Raw genomic sequence first — 24337 nt, 5'->3', positions numbered from 1 at the left:
GAACTTTTCAAAGTCACTCTTTTCTCTTATATACTCTACCAATTCCTTAGCATGGGTTAAGAGTCCTCACAGCTTCATTGCTTTCAAATCCCCGTCTCATACGGTCATTCTGAAATTCTTTCATAACTTCTTTCTTTGGGACAAATCAAATCCGCTAACTTTTCCATATTAGCATGTGTCTCATATGCCACTCTTGCAGCCACCATCCTCATAAACATAAATCCATTCTCATCATAGTGTATCAGAAATTCCACTCCACAATCTCCTCAAACTCAGTTTTCAACTGGGTGACATTGAATTTTTGGGAGACGTTTCCCCTAGGCGGGGTGAAACTTCAGTAGCTAGAACTGCTGCAGCTTCCCCTGTGGTAGGTGAATCAGGGGGGCCTACTTCCAGAATCCTGGGTGGTAAGGACATACCTATGCCAACTGGGGTCTGGGGAATACTTGAGGTTGTCTGAACTTGTGGGGTGCACGTAACCATGGCTTTAGGGGAAGGCTTGTGTTTGTCAAAGTCTGAGATATAATCAAGGTAATTGGTGTTTGGGGGACACTTTGGACCAATGGTGTCTCCACAGCTTGGAGGGCTATTCATCTCTGTAATGGAGCATGCCTTCATTATTCCTTCTAGGGAATTCTGAGGTGTTTGCCCAGTGGGTAAAACTAAGTCGTACAGGCGCGGTCTAAGAAATCATCCACATCATCGCTCTCTGCCCTGCGTCATTCTCATATTTCTTTTTTGATGAGGGATTTTTCCTTGTCTAGGGCTTGAGTGGCTATTGCAGGGTAGGTACCTACTGCTTCAATTAAATTTTTGCTCTAGATCTTTTGCCTCTGATCATCTTGAACATCCAACCAATGTGCAGATTTAATTTCGGGTCTGAATCTTATATCTCTCATGGTTCCTTTTGTTCACTATCTGTTCCTGTAGGTTCAATGCCTCAGATTGTGTGGTTCTGGGTTGGGGTTTCATGTCCTACATTCTCTTTCTCAGATTTTTAAGTTTCACTATGTGGAAAGTACCGCATAATGGGAATTGTAAATCATCTTTCTCAGTATACCGATGCCATTGTTTGAGCCATACAAGCGTGGATAACCCTTTCCTTGCTGCCATCTCCCTAGCAGGTGTTCCCTCTGGCAGTAACTTCTAATCCTTGGTCAAAGATTTTGAGACTTTCAAAGAAAAATTCCCCAGTTTTCCTCAATTGTCAACAAACATTTGAGTCGCTCAAGTCCTTGTAGAAGCTTCTCGCAATTGATCCAATCAGGAAGTAGCCTCTACTACCAGTCCGCCAATTCCAACGAGACCAGGGCAAAGTTCAACCAATCACAGAGTGGCTCTTGACACCAATTGACCTATCCCAGCGTGGCACCCAATGACACAATCAGCACAGCCCAGAACAACATTTCAATGAACAAAGCTCAATAAACTTTTTCTTAACTACTACTGTCTGCTTTTCCTAAATGGAAAGGAAATTGTCAGTTCATAGATATAGATAGTGCTTTCACAGCACTCGCAATCACATGCTCTCAACCTGCGGGAGCCCACTATTAACTGATACGTTCACTGCTGTGCATCAAGGAATAAACAAATACCAATCAAAGACAATACATTCACACAGTGATATTACATCCCAACCTTGATGTGGCTGATAGCGCTTCATAGTACACACCTCAACCCTAGCAGAAAATTCAACAAAACCACTAGATCCCAAGTTCACTGACTTTGACGAGTCCTACTAACTTAAACCACAACATTATCGAAATGTAATTAATTGTCTCCAAAGTAAGCAAAATCACACAACACTCGCCCACAAAACACCCAAGAAAAACATCAACAAAACCATGATCACAGTCCCTTCAAGTCCACAGTTCAAAGCCACATAGTATGTAAATTTAAAATCAGACCAATGCATGACACTACAATCTTTTTCAGTCTACAAATCCCAATGTGCACCACTTTGGTTCCTGCTTACTCGCACTTTTTCGTATGCAAACTATGAAGTCTCAACCTTAAGGATTTTATTTTAAGAATTCTAAGCATACTGGAGTTATTAAATATAGTCAAAATCAACTAGTCGATAAATCAGAGTGCAAAGCTTAATTAAAGTACAGAATCAGATAAAAACTCATTCAAGTTCAAATTTGAATTCCAGTATAGATTTGTCTTCTAAAGAAAGTGGAAAAGGGCTCTCTCTAAATAAAAAAATCACGCTCTTTTAGAGGGTTCCAAACAAAGGACTTCATACATCCAATACAGAAGTACATGGTTCACAGACTCTAAATCAATCAGAATATAGTGAAAAGAAACATTTACAACTGAATGCATTCAACAACGTTTCCATAATTCTACTACATAGAGCTTCTCACAAACCACAGGGTATATTTACAAGCCTTGTGCCGACTACAAACCCATATCTATGAGGCCATGCAAAGACACTTTGCTTGGCTTTGAGTGGCCTGAAATATGGAGTAAGGCAAGGCGCGCAAGTCGCTGTGCTGCCTTGCTTTGCGCCAGGGAGGCGTTCTATGGGCACTGCGGTGGGTTTTCCCAAGCAACACCCATGGATTTTTGTGCTGCCCTAGATTTACTAAATCATGTAAACCTGGGGAAGTGCCAAAGTGTTACGCCTCTAAGTAAGGCGTAAAGAGGAGAAATATTTTTCCTGCAGCACACATAGAAAGCCGAAACGCCACTCTGGATTGTTTTTGTGCAGGAAGGTGCCAGTGCAGGGGCAAGGACAGGAATGCACGGTTTTGCATAATTACAGTTAATTCCTGCCCTTTCACATTGGCATAGGGCAGCGCAGCAAGATGACTTGCTGAGCTGCCCTAGCCAAATCCCCATACATTTGGCCCCACATCTAGGAGGGGCAGCTGCAAAACCTTTACAAGAAAAGTATAATAAACTGTGTTTATTATTGTTTTCTTGTAAAGGGGCGGGCCACGGGGGTGATGAGTAGTGAGGGGGAGTGCACAGCACTCCCCCTCAGAGCGCATGTGTGTTTGGCCGGCCGTCTTGGGCCGGCCAAACACACATGAGCAGTAGGCTCTCTCCAGCCCAGCAGAGAGAGCAGGAACAGGCTCCCAGCCAATCCTGACGCTGCCCTGAGCCATGACAGGAGTCATGCCCACCACCCCAATGGCCAGCACATGGGACAAGGGTCCCCTGGGCATGGCCATTGCACCCTGTGCCATGTATGGGGGCCCATGTCAGGGCCCCCAATGGCACTTTAAAAAAAATGAAAATACCTACCTATACTTATCTGGGATGGGGTCCGAAATCCTCTGCTGTTCCTCTTGTAGGAGTGGGGGTTTCCATGGGGCTTGGGGAGGGCACCTGTGGGCTCTTTCCGTGGTGTGCCACCATGGAAATAGGCCCACAGGTCCCCTAACGCCTGCCCTGACCCAGGCGTTAAATAATGGTGCTAAGCAGGCTTAGTGCCATTATATAGGCCCGCCTCCCATGCGCCATTTGTGCACAGGAGGATAAATAAGGCACTAGGGCCTCAGAGTCATTTTTTGCTTGGGAACGCCTACCTTTCATCTCTTTGATGGAAGGTAGCTTTCTGCAAGCAAAAAATGACGTTAACTCCATATTTTTTATGCTAGACGGGTCTAGCGTCAAACTACAAATATGGAGTTAAGTTTGCGCCGAATATGCGTAAAAACAATGACACTAATTCAGCACAAACAGAGTATAAATATGCCCCCAAAAGGGGTGTGACGCCACTTCCGCTTCCATAGGATCTGAAGTCGCCTACATACCACCACAATGTGTTTGTTGGGAGACGTGGTGGTTTACTGGGGTGAAGAGATGGAGTGGGAAACGTCTGCATGCAGAAAAGTTTCTTCAGCTGTCTGGTACACCTGTTCTACTCAGAAAAGAAGGCGAACAGCCCTAACTGAGTCATTTATATGAAAATAGAAATTTACTTGGAGCATGTTGGAAGGCGTCATGGGAGGTAGATTGCCTCAAGTAACCCAGAAAGCTTCTGACTTCTAAAACACCTGATAAAATCAAGAGCATCACTTTCAGTGATGATTACTTTAATGAGCAATTATGGACTCATTTTCGTGTTAGAAAATTATCCCTTTTCATGGCTAATTGTTTTCTGAAGAAGCAACTAAATGGGAGCTTCGAGTACACGGAAGCTGAACGTGGAGGTCTCATCATCCGTCTCTGTCTTGTGGTACTTGCGTGTGACATCTCCAAGCTTTAAGTGGGACGCCTTGAGTGACACTTTATAGCAAGGAGAAAGGAGATACATCTTCGGAATTTAATTACCCCTTATAATGATTATAATGGTCTACAAACTGCTTTCCAACAGCTACAGTAGTGCCGAGGGGCACATGGTAGGTCACTAGCCCATCCCTTTCTAAATGTGGCACAAAGCAAACCCAATGCTGCACTCCCTGTGTACCCCTGGGCCCTGTTTTGGTAGATTACAGTCCAGAGACAGGGAGTGGCATATCCTATCAAAAATAAACATGCACACCAGCAGACATTTGAGGATGTGGACCATCTCCTGTGCAATGCGCTGACAATGAATCATGCTGATTAAGCATATGAGTAAATTTGGACAAACCTGTCCTTTTATTTGGGCACAGGATGTTGGTGCCAGTCACTGATGCTGCCCATGTTATAGCAGCTTGCTCCACTGAGCCTTACTTTTAGGTAAGGGGGTGGCGATCCACAGAAAGGAGGGAGCAGGCAGTCTCGGCATCAAGGAAATACCTCCATTTGTCTTCATACATCAACCTGCACAGTGAGGCACTGCTTAGCCTCTTGATACTTTAAATCAGTGCTTAATTTGAGCCGGTGGTTTCCGGTGTTATTTTTGAGGGCCGGCACTTATTTTCCTGCCTCAAGCATTTGGTGCGAACAAAAAACACATAGGGGAAAGACGGAGAAAGTGAAAATACGAAAAAGCGTCAGAAAGGGTGAATGAAAAAAACCTGCAAGAGAGCTGAATGGGCAGGGAGTGGCTGTAAATGGATCAAAGAGACCCGAAATGACTTCAGGATTATGCTACCTTAGTATACTCTACTCTCACATTTTATGACAGCAGCCGCTGTGTTAGAGGAGGACTGTGGGCACTGGCACATTTTTATTTACAAATTAAGCAACGCCTTCAATATTTTCTGAGCAGGCCAAGCTCCAGCCAATATCTTAAGATACTGTTGTATTTGAAACAATCTCGCCTCTGCTCCACCTCTGCCTCTCCCTGGCATGTGGGAGCAGCAGAGCCGCACTCAAGCAGATAATAAATACACACTGCTGCCCTGTGCACCATTACTAATACAAACGCAGAGAGGAGCTCTAATTGCGGTAATGTAGCCCTGCAATGCGTTAGTTTAACCCCTGATGCGTGGTATTTGGCAGGGTTAATAATCTGAACGGTAGCCCAGGTTAAGAGTTCTCTCCAGTTTCTTGGGTTTCCCATACTGCAATCCAAAGGAGTGTTCTATCTAAGAACAGAGATTACATTTATAAAATAAATAAAATAAAGTAAAGACTTCACTTATGTATATTGGCAGTCTGCAAAGAAGTTCTTTTTCTTGAGTTCTAGTGCAAATTACATGGGATATGATCAGGGTCACTGGAATTCTGCAATTCTGCAGGATTGGTGATTTCCGCCTAGTTATGGTTTTGTTGCAATTGCCATAATCCACCATCAGCTAAATAATATGCAAAATTTATAAAACCCTGTTGCAAGTTAGGAACTGTTGACTGTCACTGTGTTCTTGAGCAGCAGTGGTACACAAGCGGTTTGCATAATGACCTTGTGACTAGAACCTGCGTCGATGTCCAGACTGCGCAGTCAAGTGTGCAAGAAAATAGCGGAACTATTCTAATCGTAACACAGTTTATACATGTGAGTACAGCCTGGCTATCCTAGTAGAGATGAATAGCTTCTGGGCCCTAGTCACTTTAAGGACATGTTAATATTACATTTCTATATGTCCTACTTTAATAACCATGCACCCTATATCGCGGGCAACAAGGTATACATAGAGGTTACTAAACATGTAAAAGGAAAGTTTTAGCTGTCAAAGGGGTTTATTTTAACATGCTGAATTGCAGTTTTGACATTGCTAAGTTCAGGCTACACTCGTAGGCGTAAAGCCATGTTTGCAATCCACCTTTAGTGGGTGGTAGAAAAGATGCTGCAGTCAACTAGTGGCACTTGAATTCTAGGCCCAAAGCACACTTTGTACCACGTTCTAAGGACTTATAAGCAAATCAGAAATGCCAATTAGCAGTATGTCAATTCAACATAGGTACCTTACTATGGGTCAGCAGGGGTAAAGTGCAAAGAGTTCTAAAGCAACCAAAAAATATAGGATACAGAAAAAGGTGAAAAATCTAGGGTGACTACACGGGAAAAGGGGATTTCCTATAGAACCCTTTCAAAGAAGCCTCTAATCCCAATATCTAGGAACAAAGGTTCAAGCAGGTTCTCACTGACCAACTGATGAACCTCTAGTGCTGGTTGCCATGAGATCCAACTGTAAACAGATGGAACGCATTTTACTCGACGGCGTTGATTATAAATAATCAGAATGTAGTTTTATAACTATTTTTTCTTTAAAGTAGCAAAGTATGGGTTGGCATATCAATAGAGTGATGAAAGGTCTTCACTTTGGAGATTTTATCTTCTCCAGTAGTCCTCACAGATCGCTCTGGTGTTCTTTATTAAGCTTCTGTGACAAAATCCCTTCCAACTCCTCTACGAAGCCATTGGCATATGTCCATAATACGTGGGAGCCTGCAATCCATGTATAAAGTCCTTTCTCTAATGTCCTTATTGTAGTCACATTGTGCTGTGTCTAGTCACCCATAATAAGAAAACATGGTTATTGCACAACTGTAATGTTATCACAGTTGAGTTTGCTACCTGCCAAAGTCAGCAACCAAGGTTAAAGTCAGGTCACAGACCATATTTACAACTGTAGGGGAAACAATGAAACCAAAATGTAGCTTTCCATTCTTCTGATCTTCTTTTCTAAAACAAACAGTGATCAGCAAAAATCAGATGCGTGACAACACATTTTTTTGCATACGACAGGGCATTACAGTTAGGACAGAATAAAGCAATTTGGCAGCTGTGGTGTTCTCCACTCATTTATGTATTTGTCACTTTTACCAAATAATCCATCACATGCTGCACAATTTGCAAATAAAAAAATGTTGTTTCATGCCACAACACATTTAGTGCAGTGTAATACCCTTTGCAAAAGTTGACTGGTCACTTTTCAAGTGCTTATAGCTGTATTTGGGTTTTAAACTAGAACTAATGAGGTGAAACCTTTGCCCAGTGTTAGCATGCATAAAAACTACAAAATAGTGAACAGTGCCACAAAATGAGTTGCATTTTGCCGCATAATTTGCCTTTGCTTGTTGTATAATTCAGTCAACACTGCCAATTGATTTGGTCTTCCCTTCTGCATAATTCCAATGGCGTCGAAAATGGGGAATAAAGTAAACCCTGCTGTACATTTTAAGGATATTGCAAGTGTCCTTGAGTTCCATGATCTTATAAAAGGAACACGACCTTCAGTGGTGTTCCACCAAACTCCTCAGTGGCCTCATAATTTATGGCAGGGGGTGCTTTATCGTGTATAAAAAGTTCAGAAGAATCTCAGACCTGCTAACTCACACAGTGCCACAGTGTGTGTCACACTATTTTGTCTCTCTTCACACAGTCACCCGGTGAGGAGACAAAATCACACATTGACAGGCGAGGGTAGCTGTAAACCACTGAACATGAGGATTTCCAGCTCCTCTTTGTTGGCTGTAAGCAGCAAAGTCCAATAAAAGGTATGAAAACACCCCAGGACATCGGCTGCAGCCCCAGCAACCTTGGAGTTTTTTGTTTTATTTGAGGGGGAAGGAGGTCGATGGGGGCAGACGGACCTCAGAATAAAGCGCCGCACCCCCTGCAGGACATGCTCCTGTCTCACATGGCAACATTTATTTTTAAGTTGGCAGGTCTGGAGTCTCCAGGCTTTTGAGTAACATTGAACTCCCTCTTCTGGGTTGTTGAGCTAGATGGGTTCTAGTCTAAAGATCATCCCCAGGTAACACTGGTGGAGAAGTGGAGTTTTCTATATTCTCTATGGTAGCTTCTAGTTAGAACTGGAGTGTGATGTCATCATTAGAACGTGGAGTTAAGAAAGTTCTGTTATGGAGTCTATGAACGGATATCAGTATGGGACGCCACTGATGTATGCCAGCAATGGGCAGCTGTCTTCAATAAACTTGTTTTCTACATGAATTTACATCTGGATCCATCTAGTATCAAAGACACCAGGACAGAAATTCCGCTGTTCGTCCTCCTCTTGATGATCGAGGAGGGACGCGTCTTTACCACTTATTTCTCCGATTGGGTTTCCAGGAATTAGGCTCCATTTGGAAGTCGCGTTTAGGTGGAACACTGGAAGGAAGCGCAGCTTCCGCTGGTGAAGTGTGCTAATCATGTTGAGTGACAGGTGCTGCTCAGCATCTGACACAAATTGGAGGCATTTTCCTGACACAGGAAGGCGGGAAGGGCTTTGTGTTGGTGCTGCGAGACAAAAGCGCCCGCTTCGTGCAGCTGTCACGCGACAACAATTGCAGTTCAAGCTGCAACACAAAGAGGGAATCAGAACTGAAATTATATATCTTGTTTCTTCTAGACTCCGGCAGCAGTGGTGACCTTCATATCACAACAGAACAGGAGGAAAGAAACAGATGAGTAGAGTGGCCATGGGCCATGGTCAACAGAAGGTGGCCATGTTAGGAAGGGGGTGACATCTTGTGGCCATCTCAGAACAGAAGGCCCTAAAATTGTGTCTTATTGTTTCATGTTGCATTGTTATCTGTTCTACATTCTCCGACAAGGTCACAAAGACGAGCACACAATGGTAAGCCTGTTGAGATGTGGACATGGGAACGAGAACATAGTCTAGAACCATGAAAAAAGGACACTGAGACAAAAAGCCTGACACAATAACAGTGAGACAAATAAACTGGGACAAGTAAAGCAACAGGCAATAACACCACAACAAATGTTGATAAAAGAATAAGACAAGGACACAAACCAGGACGTGAGAGAAGAACACTGAGACAATAGCTCTGACAAGGAGACTGGGAATGTTTCTGGCACAAGAACACTAGGAGAAGGGAAACAGACACTAAGCAAGAACTTGGACAATAATACTGGCACAAGGGCATTAGAGATGGAACTTGGACAAGAAATCCTAGACAGAACAATGAGAAAAGAATACTTGGACAGAAACCGAAGACACAAACACTGAGACAAGGGCACCAGGATGCAGACCCAGGAACACAAGCAGTGGACAGGGAATTTGAGACCTGCACCCTAGACTACCCAGGAACACAAGCAGTGGACAGGGAATTTGAGACCTGCACCCTAGACTACCCAGGAACACAAGCAGTGGGCAGGGAATTTGAGACCTGCACCCTAGACTGAGAAGACAAAAGAAAGGAAATTAGGGCAGATAGGTAGGGCAACTGCACACTTCCAGGAAGGCACATCACCACCTCTACAAGTATCTGAGTCAAGAGGCCAGAAGGCAGACCTGGAGCATTAACTAAATATCAATGGTTGTACCTTATAGTGTGTTGCATTACAGTATGTTGTGTATATGCCTTTCATCACTAAGGGCCAGATGTATCAAGAATGCCTTTTGCGACTCGGAAATAGCAATTTTTAAGAAATCGCTATTTCTGATTTGCAAAATGCAATGTATCAAATTTGCGATTCGGTAATAGTGATTTCTTAAAATCGCAAATGCTATTACCGAATTGCATATTGCGATACCGTCCCCATTCGCACCTATGGGCCTGTAGGCCCATATTTGCGAATTTTTTGCATCTCCAAAATTGCGAATTCCTAACTGGAATTCGCAATTTTTGGAAATGCAAAGTCCAGGGTGCTGGGGGCCTTAGGCCCCCTCTGCTGCACCCCAAAATATTTTTTTACAACATGTAAGGTGCACACATGCCAAAAGGGCATGTGTGCTTTACATGTGAATTTTAAAAATGCATTTTAAATGCATTTTTTAAATTTGCACATCGTTACCACCAAGTTCAAATAGCGATTCCTTAATGCCCAAATCGCATTTAGGAATTGCTTCATACATGTGCTTAAGAAATCGCAAATAAGGATTCCTTATTTGCGATTTCTTATTTAGAGAGTCGCAATTTGTGACTCTCTAAACAGGGTCGCAATTTTAAGAAATCGCTATTTTAGCGATTCCTTAAAATTGCATTCAGAATGCCTTTGATACATTCTGAAATGGCTTTTTGCATTCGCAAACGGGCATTCGCACCGTTTGCGAATGCAAAAAGCTTTGATACATCTGGCCCTAAGCATCACCGCTCCAAAGCATCACAGACTTTTTGAGGCGCCTCAAGTCTTTGTTTAGCCTGCAAGAGAAGGCCAGTCTTGTGTGATTTCCTCAAGGACAGCAGGTTCTTGGTGTATCTGTGCAGGGAGATTGGTGGGTTTCAATATGTGTATGATACAAGTCATAAAAACCAACTCTAACACTGACCTCACACTGCCAAAATGACACCTAGTAATCAAGATCTGGCGAATACTACGAATAAAGAAAAACAACAATACATCAATACATCAAGGGTTAACACTTGTAAAGAGAATAAATTACCGTGAATTCCAGCTCAAGTGGATGTATTTTAAACAGGAGCAAAATACTCTTGCAGGCATCAAGAATTAGAAAAAAAATCACAACAAAAATGTATACACTGGACAAAAAAATTTGAAGGATAACCAAGTAAAATACTGCTCGACACTTTAAAACTCAGCGTAAAAAAGGTGTAGTTGATGTTTGTAATATATTGGGCATAGCAGCTAGATTAGCAGTATTATCATTTGGCTCTTGTCTAACAGCAGGTTTTAAGCTTCCTGCTGGTCCTCTAGCAAATTCCTTGATTTAGTAGAACCTTGTCTGCCCCAGTCTCACTGCAAGAATGTTCCATTAGCTCTACAATATAAGTAAGCTGGAGTAATCTTCTTTCTTCCTTTCTCTTTCTTTCTTCAGTTCTTTTTTTCCTTCTTCCTTTCTTTTCTTTCTTTTCTTTCTTCCATCCTTTCTTCCTTTATATTTTCCTTTCTTTCTTTCTTCTCACCTAAAATTACTGTTATCGTGAATCACAGTAAACCAAAGGCAGAGTAATAACTGGGACCACAAAATTGTGGGGAATAAAATGCAGAGATCAGTATTTCCACACCAGTGTCACCCAGAGTTTTGCAAAGAGTTTTTGAGTACTTTCAGCAGCTGAAATCTCTGTGCAACACCACAAACTGATTCCACTGCGCAGGGTAACTGCTGTTGCTAAGCCCAATGGCGCCTGTTATTTCCAACATTTCTAGACGGTGGCGGTGGCGGGGCAGCGGAGGTAGCAGATGGTATACTTGGTGGAGCAGAGGATGCGGGAATCCCCAGCCGGGAACCCAACAAGTTGTGGAGAAGCCGACAGCGAGTAGGGTAACCGCTTTGGGTGGCTTCTTTTGTTTTTTGAATATTGTGCGCGTCCATTGGTGGATTGTTAACCGAGCGCTGGAACTCAGGGACTCGTTTCAACGAATAAAGGCCCTGAACGCAACAGCAACCTCTTCCTATGGTTCAGGTACTAACACAAGAGACAATTATAAAACAGGGATATCAGATGTGAGTTATTGTGTAATATATACACTTGTGCATGCCTGGTTCAAAACATCCATCTCCCCCCCACACACACACAACACCCAGCACTCTGGCCTGTGCCCTCCTGAACACTCACTTACCAAACACACCATCAAAATCTGAGACCTCCTATATGACCTCTCCCCAGACATACTCTTCCTCATCGAGACCGGACTAAAATCCACCTCAGCCCCAGACATTGCAACAGCCCATACCCCCAGGGTACAAGGTCACAAGGCAGGACAGAACTAGCAAACTCGGACGATTAATTGCCAATAATCTATAAATAATACATCCAATGCTCCCGGACCTCGGCCAACTCCTGCGACCAACTGGAACATCTAGCGTTCAAACTCTTGAACCACCACCTTGGGAGGAATCCTGCGCTATCAGCCACCTGGACCTACAGCACCTTTGAGAGTAGCATTGCACACACTACTGTCCCCACCATGGTCCCCTTCTAGCTCTCCTTTTCTTCAGCTGAACACACTCTGACTCACCCAAGTAAAGGAGCCACCCACATCGCTGGCCATCTGCTAGACCCTTTTGTCACCAACTTCAGCAACATCTTGGGGAACTAGCCCACCCATCTCACCTGGCCACCAACAAAGACCTCCTCCAAGCAAAGCTCCCAACGTAAATTAAATGCAATCTCCAAGGAAATCTGTACCAGAGAACTGCTAAATGCCCAATGGACCAAGATGACCTCAGCCAATCCATCAACAACGTCAACCTACTGCAGAGTCGCCCTGGACCCACTCAAAATCCCAACCACTGGGAGGACCAGACAAGAAATTTGATAAGCCGACAACTTACAGCTCACCAAACAACACTGCAAACAGCTGGCGTGCTGCTGGGGACTCACCCAAACAACAGCAACAAATAGACCTACATAGCAGCCTTCCGACACTACCATCAACAACTCAAGGCACTCACTGAGTGAGTGGATCAACAACAGCACCAATAAGGAAATATTTTCTACAGTGAAGGAATTCAACTTCCCTGGTGCCAGCTCACCCATCGTCTCTACCTTTGAGGAAATATGCTCCAAGCTTGCTCTTCCACAACGAGATGTGCAAAATTTACAACGTCACACCCCAACCACTCCACTTCACCCTGGAAGCCCTCTATCATAATGACAACAACGACACACAATGACCACCATCACCCTCATGGAAACTGCCACCGCCATGCACACAGGATCTCCCTCAGACCTTTGCCCACACTTCCTCTTCTGCAAAGGTCTTGGACTCGTCTGCATCACCCTCACCCCAATCCTAAATTACTCTCCCACTCAATGACTCCCTCACCAATGCTACCGTCCTGGATGCCTCGAAAGACACCAGCATCCTGCCGCTACTGAAAACACTTACTGGAGATCTAAATTAACCCACAAACTACATACTCATTTCCCTGTTCCCCTAGCCAGCAAATGCCTTGGAGTGCGGCTGAGCGTTGGCTGAACCCCAGTGTTTAATTTGTAAATAAAAGCATTGCGGTGCCCAAAGCGCTCCTCTGCAACACACGGCTGCTGCAATTAAATGTGCAAGCACGGAATACTGAGGCAGCATAATCATGAAGGCATCTCGGGCCTCTTTAATCCATTTACAGCCACTCCCTGCCCCTTCAGCTCACTCTTGCAGCTTTCTGCTTTCTTCCTCTGGGGCGCTTTTTCTTTTTTCTCTTCTTCCTACATCTTTCCTATATGTGGCTTTTGCTCGCAGTAAATGCTTGAGGCAGAACAATAAGGGCCGGCCCTCAAAAATAAGTACCAGTGCCACTCACCGGAAACATTGGTGAACACCGATAAGTGAGAAATGAAGACAGAGCTAGATTTTGGGAAAGCGCTTTCTGGAACAGAAATGTCCTATGTTGGAGGGAAACGTAGTGGCCTAAAAATGTCGCTACCATTATTAGGCTAGAAACTGCTTTCCCACTAAATGATAAAGAGGTTTGCATGATCTGGTAGTATCTGTTGTAAGAAAGGAAAAGGCTTTCACACGAAATGTATGTGCATTGCACTTGAATTAAGGATTATTGAGTTTGCAATCGCTCACATTCCCCTCTAGACTGCTGAGATTTAGGATGATCTGTGGACCTGTCAGACAGCCTGAAGGCAGTGGAAGCAGCTTGAATGTTACAAGCAAGCATGAAAGGTCAGCAGGAAACACTGTTATATTCAGAACAAGAAGTGAAGGTATGTAGCTGAGGTGTCTGAAAGCTGCCATCTGTTATTTTTTTTAAATACAGAATAGTAAAAACAACATTTACTGAATTAGATGAAAGTGACCTTTAGAATACTGGAATGGAAACTATATGAGGGAAATTGTAAATAAAAGGAGTATTTTTGTCTCAAGTTGAATTAAAGCTGTACTACAGGCAAGACCAGCCTTCCCTCAGAACCAGTGGCAAACAAATGAGGTTGCCAAAAACAAAATGAACCACATTCTTAGAAAATGCCAAAATAGCTCGTATTGTATTTTCAATGTATATAAATGCAATATGTATAGCTTCCAGGTAATAATAAAGTTGATATTTTTATAAGAACCTCTTCTCTCGCCCCACTCTCATGAGGTCACATTAGAGTTGAGGAATGAATCGTTTGATCATATCGATATGAATGTTAAGAGATGGCTCTGCTCCAATTCAAATTCTGGATGTGAGTCTGATTTACGAGACAAAACGAATGGAAAAATATGTGAATAAACATAGGGGCATATTTACAAGAAACTGGCGCATCAGCCCTGATGCGCGAGTTTGCTTGCGTTACCCCTGCCCAACCCAACGACACCATGGGTGCGTCGTATTTACAATACCGCGCACCATGGCGGTCGTTAGGACCACTTTAATGCACTAGCGTCACAAGGAGGCCCATAGGTTACTATGGGTGCATCATTTTAATGCCTGCTTGGACCAGGCATTAAAATTAACACCAAAAATGGTGCAGTATAATGCTGTAAATTTCACTGTGCCATTTTTGCGACCCTCCTAGTGCCGGTACGCCCCCCTTGCAAACATTATCCCTGACATAGGCATAATGTGGCGCAAGGGAGTGCAAAGTGGCGCTAATCATGCATGTGTAAATACAGCGTGGCAAAAATGCCTAAGGCCAAATTAGCGTAAACAAAATGATGCTAATGTTGCACAAGGAGCCGCTAGGGGTTTGTAAATATGCCCCAAATACTTTGTTCATTCTTGCAATTAGAGGCACGAATAGTTTTATCCTTGGAAACTTAAATGAAGAAACTGGTGTTAGATGCATGTAAAATAATCTTTGTTAAACTATGAGACTTCTTATGATATGACTTTTGAACATGGGAATGTGTAGAAACATGTACAATGCTTCAGTATAAAATTAGGCTGCTTTTGAACATAGAAAGGTTTTTAACCCTTTGACGACTTCCGATTAGTTTTTTCTTTCTTTTTTTTCTTTTCTATTTACACAATTTGGGATCAATCTGATTTTTCTCTATACTGCCGTGAGGAAACAGAAAACTTTGCGAAACTGGTGATGGCAGTGGGTCAAACAAAATAATATTCGACCGATGACATGCTTTTAAGACACCTTCGTAAACTCAATCGCTTTTGATAAAATGTACTTACATTATTATTTTGTTAAAAAAATACATCTATTTTATAGTACTAGTGAACATATGCTCTTTTTGACTCCCCTTCAATAGTACCTCCGTAGCTGAGGTGTTACGGTGAAGCATACTCCTACGGCATGTTCTACCAGGGGCGCAAAGCTCAATTCTGTACATCGGGAAAGGGTGGTCTATCCAACAAGTCAGTAGGTTTGTACAGCTGAGTAATTGTGTCTCTACGTTCCTGGGAACTAGGCTGTAGTTTGGTTGCTACTTTGAGAGGTGTTTGAGTATACCATGCACCCTGGTCTGTAATAGACAGGCGACCCCTTACCCACTGACGATGTTTGAGCATCGCGGCACACGCTGAGCATGGACGGGCGCAGACGGGCTTGTCTTTGGAGCAGTCGGGTCACCGCAAATAGGCAGGGTCCTGCCTGCTAATGCCAAGTGCCCAGTGACTAGACCGCTAACCAAGATGGCCTCTTAGAGCGGGTCACTTAGTAAATATAAAAAATGGCCTCAGACTGACATGCACGCCACATCAGTGTAATCCTAATCGGCCTCAGAGTACTATTAAAAAGTCCTCCAGGAGCACTTACACAAACGCACGCCCTCACCAGCAATCCTTCACTGATGCTAGTAAACTAGCAGTCATCAGGAGTGAACGCCGACAAAGGACATCCTTAGTTAAAGCGCTTAAAATAAAGTAAGTGAATCTGTACTCTGCTATGCTTCAGGGTAAAGTCCCTGCATTCTGCCTTCTAAATAAAGTAATTAACTCTGTTTGCCCTCCTTCAAGGCTCACATGACAAATTACAGAAAAGGAACTGTGCAGCTAGTCTATTGGAATTATTGGACCAAGTACCCACAATCGAGGCTGACATGCATATTGATCTTTAGAGAGTAAATTTGCTGTCACTCTGTTAGATCAATTGCCATCCATAGTTATGTGAACACTAGATTTAATCTAGTTAAACTGTAACATTACAAAGCTCATCCCAGCTTCCCAGTTTCCCATATCTTGACCTGTAGTAAGCCAGCCTTGAAGAAACACATCTGGGAAGCCCACTAAGCATGCATGCTGGGGAAGGCTCTACCACTGCTACAGTCAAACTGTTGGTTAGAGATGACTGAGTCTCTTTCGCTACGCTCAATAGCCTACTGTAACATAGTCTAAGCCGGAGAATCTAATAAGGTGCAGAAATCCAGGAGGATACAGAATAATGCAGACTGGCTTCCCCTCAATCTAGGGAAACTGGATGACATCACTCCCTTCTCAAAGAAGTCCAATGGTTCCCGGTGGAGCAAACCATACCATTCAAATGTTATGCACAACTATAAAGCCTTCTGGGTAAACTGCCTAAACCCCTTCAACACCTGGTGCTTTGCTATGTCCAGTGGTATGACCCCAAAGCGGGCAGCTCCAGACTGAATAAGCATTACCCTCCTAATTTCATGGGCCTGGCTGCTTTCTGTCCTTCCAAAAGGCTGTGGTTAAAGATGTTTTTAAGAAGTACCGTCCCTTGGACCACATCACAATCCCTGGAAGCACAGACACGCTCCTTCCTACTCTGCAACCCAAGCATCCAGTGAAGCATTCAAGTCTCCGTGCAACCTGCTGGACCAAGCGTTCTGAAGTCAGTGCTTAATTTGTAACACAGTAAGTGCTGTGCCCAAAGTTTTGCTTGGAAGCCCGCAGGTGGTGCTGTTGAATGTCTGGGGTGCTAAATACCAAGGCTGCTCAGTTTTGACTCCACTTCATGCCACTTTCATCCATCACCAGACAATCTCTGCCCCTTTATCTCATTATCTTAGGTTTATGTTACTCTTGATTTCTTTCTTTTTTCTACTTTTTCTTCCTCCTCTTTCCCTTTTTGTGTTTTTCTGTCACTTGCTTTGGGTCAAAATCCAATGAGGCGAAATAAGTGCTGGTCCCCCCAAAAAAGTGCCAGTGGGCCCCACTGGCAAACAACAGCCCAAATTAAGCACTGCTCCCAAGCAACTTGTGAGCACTGTACAAAACAAGTTTATAAAACTATGAGATTCTCTTCTATGTAAAATTGGAATGTACACCTGTTTCCAAAGGCAAACAAACCACTTCCCATTAAACCTGTGCCTGGCAGTATGAATGTTTGACATCAGAAGTGGACACTAGGGTCGAACAGGGACTGAAAATGCAAAAAGAACAAGGTGATTGATGGAATGTTTGAATTAAGCTCAGTCACTAGCAATCGCTCGGGTCACATCTCAATCCATCGTTTTTTTTTGCCCAAGATGCCGCCTCAGTTTGAACTCAGCAATATATAAATCAGTCTTCAGTCCAGCCCGAACTGCCAGGCCAGGTTCTCTGTGAACCAGAACACAAGCAACGTAGGACCGCTTTCACCCTAGTTAGGACACTGGTGGGCAAAAAAACCAATGGATTGGGATGCGACCCGAGCAACGGCCAGTGGCTGACATTAATTCAAGCATTCCATCCATCACCTTGTTGTTTTTGGGACTGAAAATAGGTCCAGCACCAAAATGAAAGTGTCTCTCATTAGTGCAACTGGAGCAGGTTTGGGCTTATAAAAACACGCCCGGCAAGTGTTTTGCACAGAATGGGAGACTGCACGCATCTGAGCTTGCTGCAGGCATATCAATGAAATTACCAGTAAACCAGCAAACCATAAAACAGGCCTACAAACAGTCAAAAAAACCACACACTGGACTGTGAAGCTAGCCCATCTGTCATTGCCTGATTGCCCTAGTGGCCACATAAAAATAGGGACTATGTTACCCAGTGTGCATGACATGGAGGTGTCCAGCTGTCCACAATGTACTGTACACACCATTTACCTGTATATGAGTGGTGGACAGGTGGTCACTGCAGCCTCTGCTGAGGAATGAGTGAATAAAGAGGGCGAGAAGTGGCCAGTGTGGAGGTTTCAGGTGAGTAAAGAGACAGAGAGCAAAGGAGAGGGACTAGGGTTGAAGCTACAGGTGAGTAAATAGAGAGATAAGGGGAGGAGATGGGTGGTGGTGCAGTGAGTAAAGAGAGAGAGGGGGGGACATACAAACCAAATCAAATCAGGGTTTATAAAGCGCAACTACTCACCCGTAAGGGTCTCAAGGCGCTAAGGGGGTTTGTCCTCTGAGCTTCAGTGGAAGAGCCAGGTTTTAAGGTCCGTTGTGAATTGGGGTAGCGATGGTGACTGTCAGAGGTGCAGGGGCAGGGTGTTCCAGCTCTTTGCCGCGAGGCAGGCGAAGGATCTTCCACCAGCTGAGGTCTTCCGTATGCAGGGTACGGGGGCTAGTGCTTGTTGAGCGGAGAGGTCTGCGGAGGGAGTAGAAGTTGATGCAGTGGTTGAGGTAGGTGGGTCCTAGGTCGTGGCCAACATTCTGAAATTAGAAAGAGTGAGATTTTGAAAAAGAAACAGGGGACTGTTTTTTCCTTCACAAATTTTCATTAAAGCAGAGGAACTTTTGGCAGGAGACTGCTAAAATAAAGCTATTTTTGGCTTCGAAATTTGGGAGTTTCCCACCTGAAACGGGTCGGTGCCATGTACACAATAGACAGTGGGATGGGTGAGTAGAGGGGGGAGAAGGTAAGAGTGAGTACAGAGGTAGAGTGGGGAGTAGAGGGACTAGGAACAAAGGTACAGGTGAGGAAAGAGGTACAGTATACCTATAAACAAAGCATGAAAACTGAACTTGATCTAAAAACTTCTGGTTGTCAGCTCACCTTTTTCTTTCAAACGCATCTCTCTTTCCTTTTCATTCTCTGAATGCCTCCGCTCTCTGAGCGCAGCCTGCTCTAACTCAAATATATGTTTTGGCTTGAACCATATCTGTGCAAATGACCCGCCCCTCACCTCAAAGACCACAACCTATGTGTTACAAGTCATGCTCTGAATTCTAACAAACCCTTATCTTCTGAAGCTCATCTATTAAAACCGCAAGCCAACAAATTAATTCACATATCCCATCCCCCTTCGAAAGACCAAAGCAGCTCCTATTAATTAATTAATTAATTAAATCTACCAGAAAGAAACTGTTGTAAATAATTGCATGGTTTCCTTAAGAAAGCAAAACGAATCCTAATAACAAACAAATAATCAAAACAAAAAATACTAACCCTGAACTCTGGCTCAGTGGGCTGCCCAGTGTAAAGTGCTACAACACAGCTTATGGGGGGAGTAAGTGCTATATAAATGCAATTTTAATACAAATAGAATATATAACTCCACCAATAGCAATATCAGAACATTCAGTGATTGGGTAGTCGATTGTAGTTCACACATGCTGCATAATAATTCCCTTTCAGTGCTTGCCACTCTTGACTTTCACATAAGACAAAACTGCTAAGGGACATGTCCATCACCCAGTACTATACTAGTACACAGACAATAAACCACCCATCACAACCTAAACAGGCATTGAATAACTGAAGAGATCTGCTGCATGGCACACAATGCAGGAGTTTAATGTAGTCCACTACTGACGGTTCAACTAGCTACTTACTATGACGATTCTTAACATCACACAATAACAATTGGTATTTACAAAGTCTAACCCAGAAGATCTCTCCATCACTTGTCCCTTTAACCTCTCCCTGCTCAGTACCATTAACTTTAAACAAAATATCTCAGAATCTACAACTCAGTGCGGTAACCAGTTAAGTGGACTGAGAGCTGCTCAAAGCTGCCAACTTACTGAAAACCGTAAACTGCGTGCCTATCACTCGCACTTGTTCATCCATCACACTGCTAAGCGCTGTATTTCATTGCACAATAACCACACCTCAGTGGTCCTCAAGAATGACACAAAAACACTTCCCGCACAGGACAACACAACTTCCAACCACACATCCTAAACAGTGTAGCGTGTTACCCATGTAGGCAAGCGCTTCAGTGCCCCACATAGGGGGTAGTAAGTGCTAAATAAACATTACAGTACAACATAATTTACATATAACATGAAAGGGAAAGTCATGCCATTTCCGGCATCTATAATTCATAGTGCTGATGTTGTTACAATATGGTATGTGATGTTGTCACTCTAGCCAACGATGCTTCAGGTAAGGCTTTATACATTTTTTTAAGGAAGCTTTTAAGTAATGCATCTTGACAAAACATGTTCATGCACTTTTAGTTTTGTTACAGGGTTTGTGAGGCAGAGAGAGAGAATAATAAAAAGTCATGGTGGGTTTGCATGTCTGGCGGTGGCTAATGACTCCGCTGTTGAGCACTTCGAGGGCGGCGGTCCCTTTCTAAGGCTTGATTGCTTATGTTCTAGTTTCCATGCTTCTGCTCCAGCGCCTTTGTTCGCTTTCCTCCTATGTTTTGTTCTCTTTTTAAAGAGAACTCTCTGTCCCAGCGTATGGGCTTCAAACCACCCACCACACAACGGAGACAAACGTGTTGTTAAACAGATGGGAATACAAAAGGCACTGTGTGGGCGTGCTCCATCAAACCATCCTTAAAAGCTTTCAGGTGCGCCTCTAGTCTTCAGTAGCCCTTCTTCACTTTCTGGTCTCCCGTTGCATTGTGGGCATTGTAGTTATGCACTCACAATGGCATCTATGGTCAGACTCAATCAGAAAATAGTCCCAGGCACCAAAATAAAAGTGTTCACCCGTTACCACCATTCCAAGTAAATAGCAGTGGAATGGAGATGTATTTTGCTGAAGCAAAGAACTGCAGCATTATATTGGTGTAGGTTAAATGGTCAAGTGGCTATTGCACTGTCAAGACAGACCTAAAAATCCATGCAGGTTAATGACTGCCCACTCCCATCTGTGCTGCTGCCAGAGAAAAACAACATAAGCTATCTAGTTACCTGTAGTGCTTTCCTCTTAGCTAGTTTTTAAGCACTAACATAACACAACAGAAATGCACTTCTGAGGTCAAAGAAGACTTTTATTGTTGTTAATTCTTCCCCAACCACAATATTTATGAATGACGAATTAGTAGCTTTCAAGCCCGCGTTAATCAAACAAAATATATCAGTTTGCAATATACACAGCAGGTTATATTTATAAGATATTGAATGCAAAGCAAAACAAATACTTCACCGTGTGGGAAACTATTTACAGCTTCATCTTTCTAAGGTCTGCAAGCTGATGACCCCCTGTCAGCCGCGAGAAAGAGATTCATCTACCCACACGGGATTGCTGGCAGCTGGCGCCAAGCTCCAGCACGAGGTCCGGCAGATTCGAATCTAAATCTCTGCAGCCTGTGTCATTCGTTACAAAGGTGTGCCCCCTCCTCTCAGACCTGGAAAACTGAGCAAGCCTTTTGGAGACTGGCCAGGTCTCCAAGACTACTCCTGTTCCCAAGCTCAAGCGGAGAGAAAAACACCCATGTACTCTCTCTTATCAGGTCTAGTCTACTGTGAGAACAAAACATCTTGGTTCTCTTGTGCAAAAACACAGCTTGGAAAAATACAGCTTGGATTCTCAACTGCAATGTCTAACTCCACGTTAAAGGCAATGGGCAGCTAACCTAAATATCAAATGCAATGTCTAGTGTCATGTCAAAGCCAATAAGCATCTAAGCTGAATACAAAATGCAATGTCTTATATCATGTCAAAGCCCATAGGCAGCTGAGCTGAATACAAAATGCAATGTATAATATCATGTCAAAGCCAATAGGCAGCTGAGCTGAATACAAAATGTAATGTATAATATCATGTCAAAGCCAATAGGCAGTTAAGCTGAATACAAAATGCAATATATAATATCATGTCAAAGCCAATAGGCAGAATATCTAATAGCATGTCAAAGTCAATAGGCAGCTAAACTGAATACGTCATGTCAAAGCCAATAGGAATGCAATGTCAAAGCCAATAGGCGGCTAGACTGGATACAGCATGTCAAAGCCAATAGGCAGAATACAGAATGTAATGACTAATGCAATGTCAAAGCCCATAGGCGGGTAAACTGAAAGTAATGGCTAATGCCATGTCAAAGCCAATAGGCGGCTCAACTGAACAAAACATACCATGTGCTACTGGTGAACATTGAGCAACTAATATGCGCAGTGGTGAAACACAAAGTCATTGGTCAAAACAAACTTTATCAAATGGCAGTACATTCCGCCCTTTGACCAATGAATTTTTGTTTCACATATCTCTTGTTTCAAACAAAAACAAAAAACAAAAAACATCAGCACAAAAAAAAAAACATTATCAGCAAGTCACATTTGAATGATCAAAACAATCCCTGTAAAGCAATAGAAGTGAATTAACACATTGATCTCATAACCTTTCACATCAGATACATCTACACAGAAAAGACTGAGCAATTTGTACTCTGAATGAGTCTCTAATTCAACAGTGTTAGCAATTTGATGTGGCATGAGTTCTACTCATGTAAAGGGGCACGGTCCACCTGAAAGGTTTGCTGGAAGATAAGCAAAAGTCAGAGTTCCATATGAGAGGGAAAAAAAAAAAAAATCACAGCTTAGTTCCAGTGGAAGAATGCAATCAAACAAGTTGAACTTGAACTGAAGGCGCAGTTTGCGCAAAATGGATCCATGGTGCTGGCACTTTACTCAGCTAGGTTCAGGTTGGGGATTCGGTCCCTTCCCCGACCCCACACGCACATACCGGAAGGGAGACCACACAGCACACTCAGGGACAGTGGCGAAACGTGGTAGAATCTGCAAAAGAAACAAGTATGACTTTTCTTGCAAATAACATTTTTCATTTAAACTGCACCCTTCCTCTTTCTTTCCCTGTTTTATAATCAGCAGGACGTTTTTGAGGCCCTTTGGTATATTTTCTGCAGGTTCTGGAGGATCACTTGGGGCTTCAGCCCACACATCAGCACTGAGGTTTTTATCTGCTGCGCCACAGCTTCCCTTTTCTTGCACTGTCAGAAGGGCTGGGGCAGACTCATTCTTTACCAAACCTCCATTCACTGCATTTTTGCCAAGTTGGGCCATTCTGTCTCCAATTTGTATGAATGAATCAGATTATTTTCTAGGTATCAGCATAATTTCGATTTTTCCTTGGTAATTTGCAACAATCACTCTCCCTAAAACCTGATCAATTTGCCATTTCTGTTCTGGTAACTTTCCTCTCCCCAACTGCTCTGTGACTGCTTGCATGACAGATTGCTTTTGTGCGTGCTGCACAGTTTTTATCAAATCTAGGGGAATGTGCATCTCTCTCATCTCTGCCCACCTGTAAGTGGCTTTTTCTCTCAGCTGTTCACATTTCTGGGGCACCCACTTAGCCATCCCCACTAAGGCAGAATTCTGGGTGAACACTTCTCTCTCTGAATTTTTCTCATTAACATCTGCAAGGTAATTGAACCAGTTAGGTGCTAAAACATTAGCAATGAACCAAAAATCAGCGTAAAAATGACACATCTCACGTAGCTCTTGCTTTAAAATCTGACACACATTATACAACGCTGTTCCTTCTACTGTGCCAGAAAACAACATTTCAGTCAATGAATCATTAGTAAAACAAACATGCTTTTTATGTTCAGTGGACACGAATTCAAATGGTGCACACAATTTCACCGGTAACTCTTTTATCTGTGGTACTCTAGCCCTGTCTTGCAAGTACCAGATCCAGTGTATGATCCTAGCTAGGGGCACTATTTTCTTTCCTTGTTCTTGATTTACATGTACATCAGTTTTTCCTTCTTGCACTGCGCAGAAACCTGAAGTCTGCATTATTTCATTTGCCAAATCACAAGCGCGCAGCTGCATATAATTTTTCACAGTGACCATATACAAAAGTGTTAGGATTTCACTCAAATGAGGGCTTTTCTGTTTCCAAAAATCAAACAAGCTAATGCAACTCGGTGTCTCTTTCTCTAAAATCTTTCGTTTTACTTGTGCATTTTGCAACAGTAACTCGTAAATCACATTCTGAGCTCTCTTCGTGTTATCAGTTAAGGAATGCGCTTTCACTGCCAAAAACCATGGCTCACACGAAAACTCAGTGCAGCTCGGAGCTGTCTTAACCCCCTCATTACTGGAATGGGACAAGAAAGATTCTTCTAAAACAGCCTTTTTATAACTTTCAGTCGGGCT

At 43.2% G+C, this 24337-nt stretch overlaps 1 protein-coding gene across 1 annotated transcript in view; it reads right to left on the bottom strand.

Moving 5' to 3' along the window:
* CCL19 (C-C motif chemokine ligand 19) overlaps positions 1-24337 on the bottom strand; it is a 1093152-nt gene that overhangs the window by 546938 nt on the left and 521877 nt on the right. The window contains exon 3 of the mRNA XM_069213346.1: positions 18402-18685. The gene's annotated coding sequence lies outside the window, so the exon portion shown is untranslated. The remainder of the gene's footprint in view (positions 1-18401; positions 18686-24337) is intronic.

The sequence above is a fragment of the Pleurodeles waltl genome, chromosome 1_1, assembly GCF_031143425.1.
Source record: "Pleurodeles waltl isolate 20211129_DDA chromosome 1_1, aPleWal1.hap1.20221129, whole genome shotgun sequence".
Taxonomy (NCBI): domain Eukaryota; kingdom Metazoa; phylum Chordata; class Amphibia; order Caudata; family Salamandridae; genus Pleurodeles; species Pleurodeles waltl.
This window is presented reverse-complemented; position numbering and strand designations above follow the sequence as displayed.